Source organism: Hakea prostrata, chromosome 3 (genome assembly GCF_041222555.1).
Source record: "Hakea prostrata isolate BN-2017 chromosome 3, UWA_Hpros_2, whole genome shotgun sequence".
Taxonomy (NCBI): Eukaryota; Viridiplantae; Streptophyta; class Magnoliopsida; order Proteales; family Proteaceae; genus Hakea; species Hakea prostrata.
The window spans coordinates 58180743-58191235 of NC_142602.1; the positions used below are offsets into that span (position 1 = coordinate 58180743).

General features: G+C 38.8%; 1 pseudogene; it reads left to right on the forward strand.

Annotated features, from left to right (window-relative positions):
- Window positions 1–3220: 3220 nt before the first annotated feature.
- LOC149022611 (putative 2' cyclic ADP-D-ribose synthase BdTIR pseudogene) lies at window positions 3221–3679 on the forward strand (annotated as a pseudogene).
- Window positions 3680–10493: the final 6814 nt, after the last annotated feature.

Consider the following 10493-nt stretch of genomic DNA (forward strand, 5'->3'; position numbering starts at 1 on the left):
TTTTTTTTTCAAGTACACTTGGAACTTTAGCACAGACCCTTTATCTAAAATTAAGTTTTAATTTGCAATTATTCTAGTTTGAGTCAGTTGGATGACAAGTAACTTTCTTTTTATTTTAAATTGATGTGTATGGATTTCAGATAATACTGAATTCAGTAAATATATATTTTGTTTCTATATATGTTGCGAAGAAATGTATATCCAATAGATGACCTGTGAATACATTTATAGAATAAAATCTGTAGCCACATCTTCATTGTGGATGAAATACCTACAAATAAATTTCCACACCTAAAGCATTGCAGCAGAAAACATTCGTAGTTAATATACTATAGATTAGCCGCATGAAATGTCGAAATCGCTACAATGTGTATACCAAGAAGTGAGATGCAAAAACATCCGCAGCTAAAAGATATATAGCCACTGAAACATATGGCGCTACAATATGTGTAGTTAGAAGTTAGCCGTAGAATATCCATAGTTATAGTTTTCGTAGCTATAGGGTAGCCGAGGTAACATATGTAGTTATACTTTCCGCAGCTAGAGGATATATAACCGTGGAATTATCTGTCACGATAATATGTGTAGGTAGAAATTAGATGCGGAAACGTCCACGGTTATACTTTTCGTAGCTATAGGGTAACCGCGGAAACATCTGCAGTTATTTTTTCCGCAGCTAAATGATATATAACCACGAAAATATCCATCACTTCAATATGTGTAGCTAGAAGTTGAGTGTGGAAACATCTGTAACTAACAATCTGTAGCTATAGATATAGCTACAGAATTACCTGTAACTAAAAAACCATAGCTATAAACAACCTTGTACATGCAGTATTTTATATGTAGCTACTGCGTTTGCGACGGAGCCTGTTGTGACAGATAATAAACCGCATGTAATCTGTAGCTATAGGCTATTACTACGGATTTCGGTACATTTTACTGCGGAAAATTCCGCAGTAATATGCCCTTTTTGTTGTAGTGTGAGTGGAGTAGTGGAATAACGGCTCCTCCTTTGTCGCAGATAGAGCCGTTATCTCGCTGACTCTTCTCTCCCATTCTCGGAACAGAAATGCTGGGTGTTTATGCGTAGCTAACTCTTCTTGACTCGGTCAAGAGAGTCTTCTGAGAACTGCTTGAGTTGGATATATATCTTTCCCGAGTGAGGCACTCGGAACCCTTCTCCAACGAATAGATGAGCCTGCCTAAGGGGGTGTATCTCTCCCGAGTGAGGCAGTCGGGACCTTTGAGGAGGGAGAGATACATCTTCCCGAGAGGGTTTGTATCTCTCCCGAGGGGGGGTAGTCAGGACCTTTATTCTCCACAACAGTATCAATCAGTATCAAACTCTTCTTTGGGTTGATTAGAGTCTTTGTAAGTATCAATTGTAGAGTTCTTCTTGAATGTAGTAACCGATATTTGATCAGCTGTGGGACTTCTAACGGCAATGGAACTCTTAGAAGCCTTGGATGTAGTAACTAGTGTTTGATTAGTTGTGGGATATCTAACAGTGGTGAAGCTCATGAAAACCATCCTAGTCGTATAAACTTGAGACGAAGTGGCGGCTAGAATATTTCTAAAAATTACCTACACAACATACAAGACCAAGGACTTACCCATTAATAGACCGAGGAAATATGAATCAGATGAAATTGTCTGATCTGTTAGAGAAAAGCGCTTATGGTCCACTCATGATGAGTGGCATCCACTTCATAAACAAAAAAAATAAAACAAAAAATCCCCGTTTGGCACGGATTAAGAGGAGAAAATCCATTCAAACTTCAAAGGACCTTCTGGAAGTCAATAATACACGTTTTTTTCATCTTTAATTAATTCAATTTGATGTCTATCGACATGACAAATACATAAGCATTGACTGACACTTGCCTGGAAGAATCGGTTATGTCTTCCTTTTTAGCGGCTGAAAGGAGCTGTCGCCTGCACATTTGAGACAATCTTCTTTTGGCGGTACGTGGGCGAAGGTGTAGACTATCCACACGTTGAAAGTGATTCACGTTGGGGGAAATTGGTTAACACTGAGTAGTGTGAATGAATTCTAAGTAGATATTGAATACTCATTTTAATTTTTTTCTCCCTCACTTTTTGAATTACACCACTAAAACTAAAAAAAAAAAAAAAAACCACCTATATAAATCTGGACCAGAACTCTTATTAATATTTAAAGGGAAGGTGGTGGCTAAATGGTTGTGTAAATTACTTAGTTAAACGGTTCTAGAAATCCAACCATTAAATTTGATTGGATTAAATTTGAATCGTCCATCATAAACGGTTCAGATTTAATTCAATACATTTAATTATAGGATTTATTTACACAGTTGTTTAGCCATATTTATGTCATATTTAAATTAATACTATGATGAAGAAAGTCGTAGTCATACACAAAGTATTAGGGTTTGAAAATTGGAACAAAGGCAGGGATGCATGAATGATTTACATGCCATTTCTCATGTCCAGGTTGATGGCTTGGGGGGATGAATATGGCCGACAATAGGTATTGAGGGTTATCTGGGTAATTTTGCAATTACGCATACGGCTGTAATACTGACTGTAATAGTCTCTTATATATACCGTTAATGAACCATTAACGGTGGGCCTCAATGTACTATTAATTGTGGGGACTACCTCTTAACATATGGGACTTCTTTGCCAATAGAGGATTAGTGGAATAATTGTGAACCTTCCTTCTCAGTGGGTTGTAAATTCAACCTTTACCGGCGGCATATGTAATTTTCCGTCCCCAATTTCCTTATATATAAAACCCCAAACATATGGGCACTGTGGATGGTAAAAGAAGTTGTCTCCGTGTGTTTAACCTTACTGGATAGGATAAAGTGTTAATTCCTTATTCATGCTACGTGAACTGCAGTGTGATTGGTTATTTGATGATACATAGTAATGCTTAATGACATATATAATGGATTTTTTATGGTAAGATTATTTTTCTGGTCGTGTAGTCACTCTGTCAGCAAGTCATTTTGACCCGATGAGAACTTATGTAAATATTATTTTAATTCACAAAGAATCCAACAGGCAAGGCAACAGTGGTATCATGAGTTCATTATTCACGAGGATTTCATGCTATAAAAGGACTACTGGACATTGCTTGATCAAGCGTGTACGCTCCTCTGGTCTGGGTTTCCATTTGTCTGTTAAGTGAATTGCAGAAGAGATGAGCGGATCTTTATCCAAGTGGTTAATGATGGGTCGTAGAAGCCACAGAAGCACCTATCAGAAAACTGGCATGGCCGGTGTCTGTGATGTTTTTATAAACCATAGGGGGATGGATACCAAGCATACTATAGCTGGGTTGCTGTACGATCGCCTGACCCATCTAAAACTCAAGCCGTTCTTGGATTCCAATAGCATGATGCCAGGAGACGAGCTATGGAAGAGCATTGAAAGTGGCATACGAAAGTGTAAGGTTGGGGTGGTCATCTTCTCACCAAATTATTGTCATTCTTACTACTGTCTCCATGAATTGGTTCTCATGACAAAATGCCAGAAGAAGATCATTCCAATCTTCTATGATGTCAATCCTTCTGATCTTGTGCTTGTGGATGATGGCACTTATTCTGCCAAAGACCTGGATAGGTACAGATGGGCGCTTGAGCTGGCCAAACGCAGGATTGGCATCCCTTTTGATTCCCACAATGGGTGAGGATCATCAAACTATAGTTTTTTTTTTTTTCTTTTTCCTTTTGGTTTGAGATACATATATCTATGAGTGAATATGAATGTTCTCAGTAAACATTTTACAGTTTTAAGACATTCTTAACAACATTCTAATTGTTTTTCAATGAATCGATCTCAAGGAATTGGCCGCGTCTACTAGATAAAGTTTCGAACAGCGTTGTGAAAAGCTTGGTGGAGACGAAGGCAAAAGAGAAAAAATTGGAGTATTAATAGGAGCACGTACCACCCCTTTCTTCATGTTAAATGAAAGACGCATAGATGTTGCCAACACAAAGTTGCTCTAGTGGTAAGACCAATATTTATTAGTAAAGAGGTCATGGATTTAACTCTTTTGCCAATTGCATATATTATGTAATACCTCATGTTAAAAAGTAAATCCTTGAAGTGCCATGTTTAATGAGAATGAGGCCTTTTTCTTCTCTTCTACTTCTCGTTTTCTTTTTCTTTGAAGGGGGGGGGGGGGGGGTTCTTTGAAAGGGGGGGGGGGGCTAGGGAGCCTTTTACTCCCAAAAGCTGGCCAGAGGAGTTTCCATGGAGCTCTGAGATGGCCTAGAGTGGCCGATTCATCATTCATTTGGACTCAACTCGGATGAATTTGAGGCTCCTTTACTGGAGAAGCATCATCCTTGCTTAGATTCCACCATAGAACGTTGTATAGGCACCTTGGGTTGGTCTCAATTATTGCAAGCCTTACTCGTCTCTTCCCGCTTGGGTCCTCAGTGCCCAACAAACCTTCACTGAGTGTCTTCATCACTGACTCCGACCCCACTTGGCACTGCACTCGCTTCAACAACAATGGTCGCAAGAACATGTTTTTCCTCTCGTGTTCAATTGTGTCTGTAATAGCGACTTCCACCGGTTTTCTTCCAACGTCAAAGTTTATTCTAGCCGGAGACCGAGTGAGATGAGGACGGATGACGTTTTGGAAAGAGTGTAGAAACTAGGTTTTGCTTTCACTTGGCAAAATTTATGGTTTTGTTTTCACAAAATTTATTGTTTGGTTATATTATATATGTTGGTGTTTGAATAAACATTAAACAAAGTTTTTATTTATTTATTTTTTATCTAATAAAATAAAATAATTTAAAATTTATTTACCTCAATATGCTATATACTATTTTTCCTACTGAAAAAAATCTTCTAAAAGTTTTACATATCGCAACTTTTATATAGTTACCTCGTTCTTTACCTAAACATTTCTACTCTTTTTACTCCTCATTTGTATGTTGAATAAACCAGATAAAATAATTTTTGCATAAATCAAAGAAGTTGAAAGGCAAACGAAGTAACCAACAATTAATTCCCCAAGAACATTGTGAAAACAATACATGCAACATCCCAAAGAGGGGGGGGGGGAGTTAGAATGTTACAATATTAATTTTATCAAGTTTGTCATTTAAACAGTAAAATAAAACGTTGGGCGCTCAAGAAAAAAAAGAAAATAACTTTCTTACATATGAAAGAAATTTGAGAATGTTGAAATAAAAATATGAATATGTTAAGGCAATTAGTTTGGCCGTCAATAAATAAAAGTTGTTCCCATTATAGTGTAAATTCTTTCTCTCAATAGGTTATTATTTTCTTGTTTGTGGATGACAAGCTTCACAATGGTCTTAAAGCAGTTAGTAAGTGATGTTGAGAGTCCTGGTTCAAGGGAATGATGTACTTTTGTCACCTGCAAAAAAATTATGCATTTGAGAATATCTACAAGTAAATCCGGAAACATCTTTCTCATACGAAATTGTCTGAAACATGTAGAGAGTAGTCTCATAGCTTAGCTTGAGACCAAATTAGTCATCCTAATGCTCATCACATGGTCAATTCAACCAAGTGCCAAGTGCAATCTACTAGCTGATTTTTGGAGAGTAAAAGGTTTTGAGCATTTTATTTGAGAAACACAAGATTGCTAGAAAATGTTTTTGTAGAGAGATATGATAATAATTAATCTGAAAGAAACATTCAAGAAGGCTAAACGCACAAATATAATGTTTTGCTACATTAAATCAGCCTACTGAATTAAAAAAATGATGCCCATAAGTTAAGGGCCTCTACTATATGTGATTGAAGCTATACTTTACACATCATGTGCAAATGCACACGTGATCATAATTTTATTTAATTTTTTTGGTAATATATGTGTGATCATATGTGGAGGATTAAAAGAGAAAACATGGAAAATATCTTATAGGATCTCTCGACATGCAATAAAATAGAGCGAAAGCAAGAGGAGAAACAATAATTTTCTAAGGAAAATGCTATGTATTCCAATTAAGGGAAATAATAGTCTTGCTTTCTATGGTCTCTAACATTGCATTCTAACTGGACATTGGGCAAACCATTTTCAACTTCAATATCCAAGTTGAAACATACGAATAATAATGTGAAATGTTTTTCTTTTTCTCGCCAAATAATTAACAAATGGAATTGCCCAAGCCTCAGAGAATCCAAGTTCTTTTCTTATAACCTAGGTTCAAAGAGCGGTCAATCCCTTTGAATTTTTATTCTTAAATATTTTTGCTTTAGGGCCTGTTTGGTTACATGAGTCTGGAGATTTCAAATATCTAGAGATTTGAAATCTATAAATTTCAAATCTATGGAGTTATAATTTATAAAATTAGATGTTTGGTTGTGGAATGAAATCTATGGATTCATCCTAAAAAAACTATTTGATCGACGTGATTTTTGTGAATGTGCAAATGTATAGCTTTTTTGAAATCTCTGGATTTCACCCCTTACCCATAAATCTACAGATTCACATTTTTAGTGTAAAAAGTGAATCTCTAGATTTCATGAATCTAGAGATTTTTACAACCAAACGGGTATAATTCTCAAATTTATGAATCCAGAGATTTGAAATCTCTGGATTCATGTAACCAAACAGGCCCTTAGTGATTGTTTTATATTCTCAATATAACTGAGACATGATTAATTCTACTTGCCCTATTTACCTTGTGGAGAAGCTGAAAAACCATGAGATTTTGTCTTTAGTTGTTTCACATCTATGCCCAATTGGAAAAATTCTAAGTTTGATTAGAGTGCTAGAAATCAATTGTGTCAAAACTAAAGAACCTCCGGACATAAGAAGCATGGTAATAGATCTTATTGTATTGATTTTAGTTCTGAATGAAAGTTTGTTTGATCGTACTGAGAACCTTTCACATTGGTAAGGCACATATAAATTGAATATCATAAGTGATATAGATAGTATCCTCATAGAAACCACGTTAAAAATTCAAAATTTCTTCTTCAAACTGCATTGCTTCTTCCAGAATAGCTAATTCCGTCAAAAGCTCCATTGTCTTGCAATAAAATGACAAAATTCATATTAAGACCTTTTAATTACAGTAATGAAAATTGTGCAAGAATCAATCAAATCAAGATGCATATAGCTATGAAATATTTGATTAACCCATGCATTCTCTACTAACTATTGCAAATGTTGAGTTTTCTTCTTCTTTTTTTTTTTCTGTTTTTTTTTTTTTTTTTTTTTTTTTTTTGAAGAAAAAAGATAAATATAGAGCTAGATTATGAGTTTCTCCCATCTTCCCTTACTTTAGTCATTTGGTTCCAACTTACATCGATTATCCCATAGATTAGTCATCTATATTATTAAAATTTATCAACAAATCAATCCAAAGAAATGTTACATGTACTCCAGACCAATAAATTTGGAATTGAAAGGAAGAAGGAAAAAAAAAAAACCATGGAAAGAAGAGTTAAAATAAGCCAAGAAACAATACAAATGTGAAAGAAAGTACCATTTTATCAGAATAGAAGAGGAGGGTACTCTTAGAACAATTAGATACAACCCTAATCTAAGCATTGTTATGAAAACAAACCTAACATTAGTCAGAAGTGTCCATTAAACTAAACTTAGCCTAACTAAATGATGCAGATTAATTATGCTTCTGGATCTGACTCGAGCCTCCTCTCGTATCCGGGACGAAGAGTCCTGCAAGAAAGGTTAGATGCGGGCCGGCTTGTGTGCCGGGCAACTGCCTCCGATGGCAAAGTCAGATAATGAATAGAGTAAGGACTCGTGCAAAAGCTACACAAGATTATACTCAGAGTGTATTGGATTGCTAACCAAGGGGATGCGTCCCCTATCTTATAGTGATTAACTTACCTTGTACGTATTCGGTAAGTTCGCCGGACAGAGCCATCGAATCCCTAAGGATTATACCTTTCCTTTATTGGTCCCAGCTTAGACGACCGTTGAAGTTGACTTTCTCAACAGAGAGAGACTGCCTTATTTGTTAAGTGTGATGTGCGCTCTGGTCAACATAGTCGGTCATGTCCCGACTCGAGGTGGAGCCCCATTCGGGCGTAACCCGCTGATGCAAGTGTAGGTGAGATGACCCGTCTGGGTTTACTCATATGACCGGGTATAACCCGGTCAATCTGGTTACACCTGGGTTCGGTCGGGTTATACCCATTGGGTATGAACTTCCCGTATCATAAGCCCCCTATCCCGGTCGTTGTTCGCAATGCTCGGGATAGCAAGGAAGTTGGAACATCCAGTGCCCAAGTTTCTAGGACAGTACTGGTTATCCATGATTGTGGTTGCAATAGGATGCTGTCCCGATTGTTTAGGGTAAACCTCAAGTCTTCTTTCTCGATCCCGACCATTACTCTACATTGCCCGAGGTTATGTAGCAATTCTCAAATAACGCTCGTTACTTATCCCGGTTGATGGGAAGACTCCTCTTGAGTTTTGTTCGATGAACTCGAGAGACCCCCGGAGTACTCTCAAACGGATGTATTAAATGCCTGCAATGAAGTGACCAGCCGTTTCCAGCCGTTTTCGTAATGGTTCTTCTCGATGACCTTGCCCAGCCAGAGAGTGACACGTCATGCGGCTAAGCGTAGGCTCATAATGATTGCTTCGGGGTAAGTGAACCGTCTCCACTTAATAATCGTTGATCATCAATAGTCGTAATCGTCTGATTCAAGGGTGTAACGCCTCTTCCGGCAATATAAATAGGGACCTTCCCTTCCATTTTCGTTCCACTACTTTCTTTGCTCTCGACTAAGAATCGCTCCCGGCCAAACTTCCAAAGTCTTCCAAGCCTCCCGAGTCTTCAAACAGTAAGTTTCTTTCTTTCTTATGGCCCCGAGGAAATATAAGGCCCCGAAGAGACCAAAAGTGAGCTTGAGGGGTCTTAGGCATCAGCATAAAATTCCTGTTCCTGTATATCGGGAGAAACGTCGTCAGGTCGAGGGGTACGCTAGTGAGGGCAATAGTGATGAAACCAAAAGGTATAACCTGACCGGGGACCGTCTAAAAGAACTCCACGAGCAATCTTCAGACGAGGAGAAGTCTAAGTCCTGCGGTAGTTCCACCCAAGACGATGACCCTCGGCCTCTTATAGAAATTCAGGAGATGTTTCTCAAGGACAAGGAAAAAAGAGAGATCCAAGTCCCGGCTGTTCCACCTGTTCAAGATGAAGCAGAGGCTGAGGTAGAGGCTGAAGTAGGGACTGAAGTAGAAGCCATTCCCAGTGTTGAGTCTCGGGAAGGTCCTACTCATAGTTCGAATTCAAATCTTGCCCCTGCTTCCAAGTCCGCCACTCCTTCAGCCCAGAGTGCCTTGAGACCTGAGTCTACTGCCACTTCCCGGGATCCTCCCGCTTCATATCCCCAAGCTTTTCTTTGGACAGATGTCCCGTCTACCTCCCGAGTATCTAGATCAAAAGCTCCACCCCGTCCACCTTTTCAACGTCCTAGTGGTTTTCGGGGAGCCATTCCCCGTAAGCCCGACCGCAAAAAGCTTGACCCTGCTGCTTTAGAGTTGCTCCAGTCAGAGCCCTTAAGTCCCTGGCATATTGATTTTGTCCAGAATTTCACCTTTGCTCCCTTTTTCCCGAGGATCTGGATAGATTTATGTTTAGTTTTGGTATACCTGAGGGGTACCAAGTTATTGTCCCGACTGATAGCCAGAGGGATTTTATCCCTTGTATTATGACGCCTTCATCGGGGGGCTGCGTCTCCCGCTACACTATATTTTTTTTGATTTTTTAGATCACTACCGGCTCAGCCCGTCTAACTTGAGCCCGAACAGCTGGCGAATCATGATCGGGTTTGTCATCTTCTGTCATAACGTGGGGGTTTTCACGACCTTTCCCATGTTCCATCAATTCTATTCTCTGCATCCGCACACCCAGCTTGGCTGGTTTTTTCTTTCAAAAAGGATTTCCTCTTCTTTCCAAGGAAGCTTTATCCTGAAAGATTCTCTCCCGTCCACTACCAAAAAGTGGAGGGAATTCTTCCTTTTCTTTAAACCTCCTACTCCCGAACCTTTCATAACTCAATTTCAAGAAGTATCTAAGGAAGACATTGAGTTGTTAAATACTCCAGTCGATCTGGATCCCGACGAAGAAAGATGGGTCGGGATCATTAATCAGGTGGACGATGACGAGTTCGCGGTCCATGGTTATTCCATGGAATATGAACCTGTACTTCAGAGATGGGGGTTTTCCCCGGGTAAGCCTTTATTTTTATTGCTTTTCCCGGGTTCATGCTGTGCTGACCTGATTATATATTCTTTGTTTTGCAGTGAGTCATAACATTTCTGAGGATGATTTGATGGCAATGGCCCTCGGGAAGATGGACGAGGCCAAAAGAAGAAAACCTGTGTCCACCACCAAGTCTTCAACTTCGGGAGTTTTGAGAACAAAAACTCTTGCAAAAACTTCCACAGCCTCCGCATCAACAAAGGTTGCTGCCTCGAAGGGCCAAGCTTCTGCAACAGCCGTGACAGTCGGGACTGAGAAGAGTCC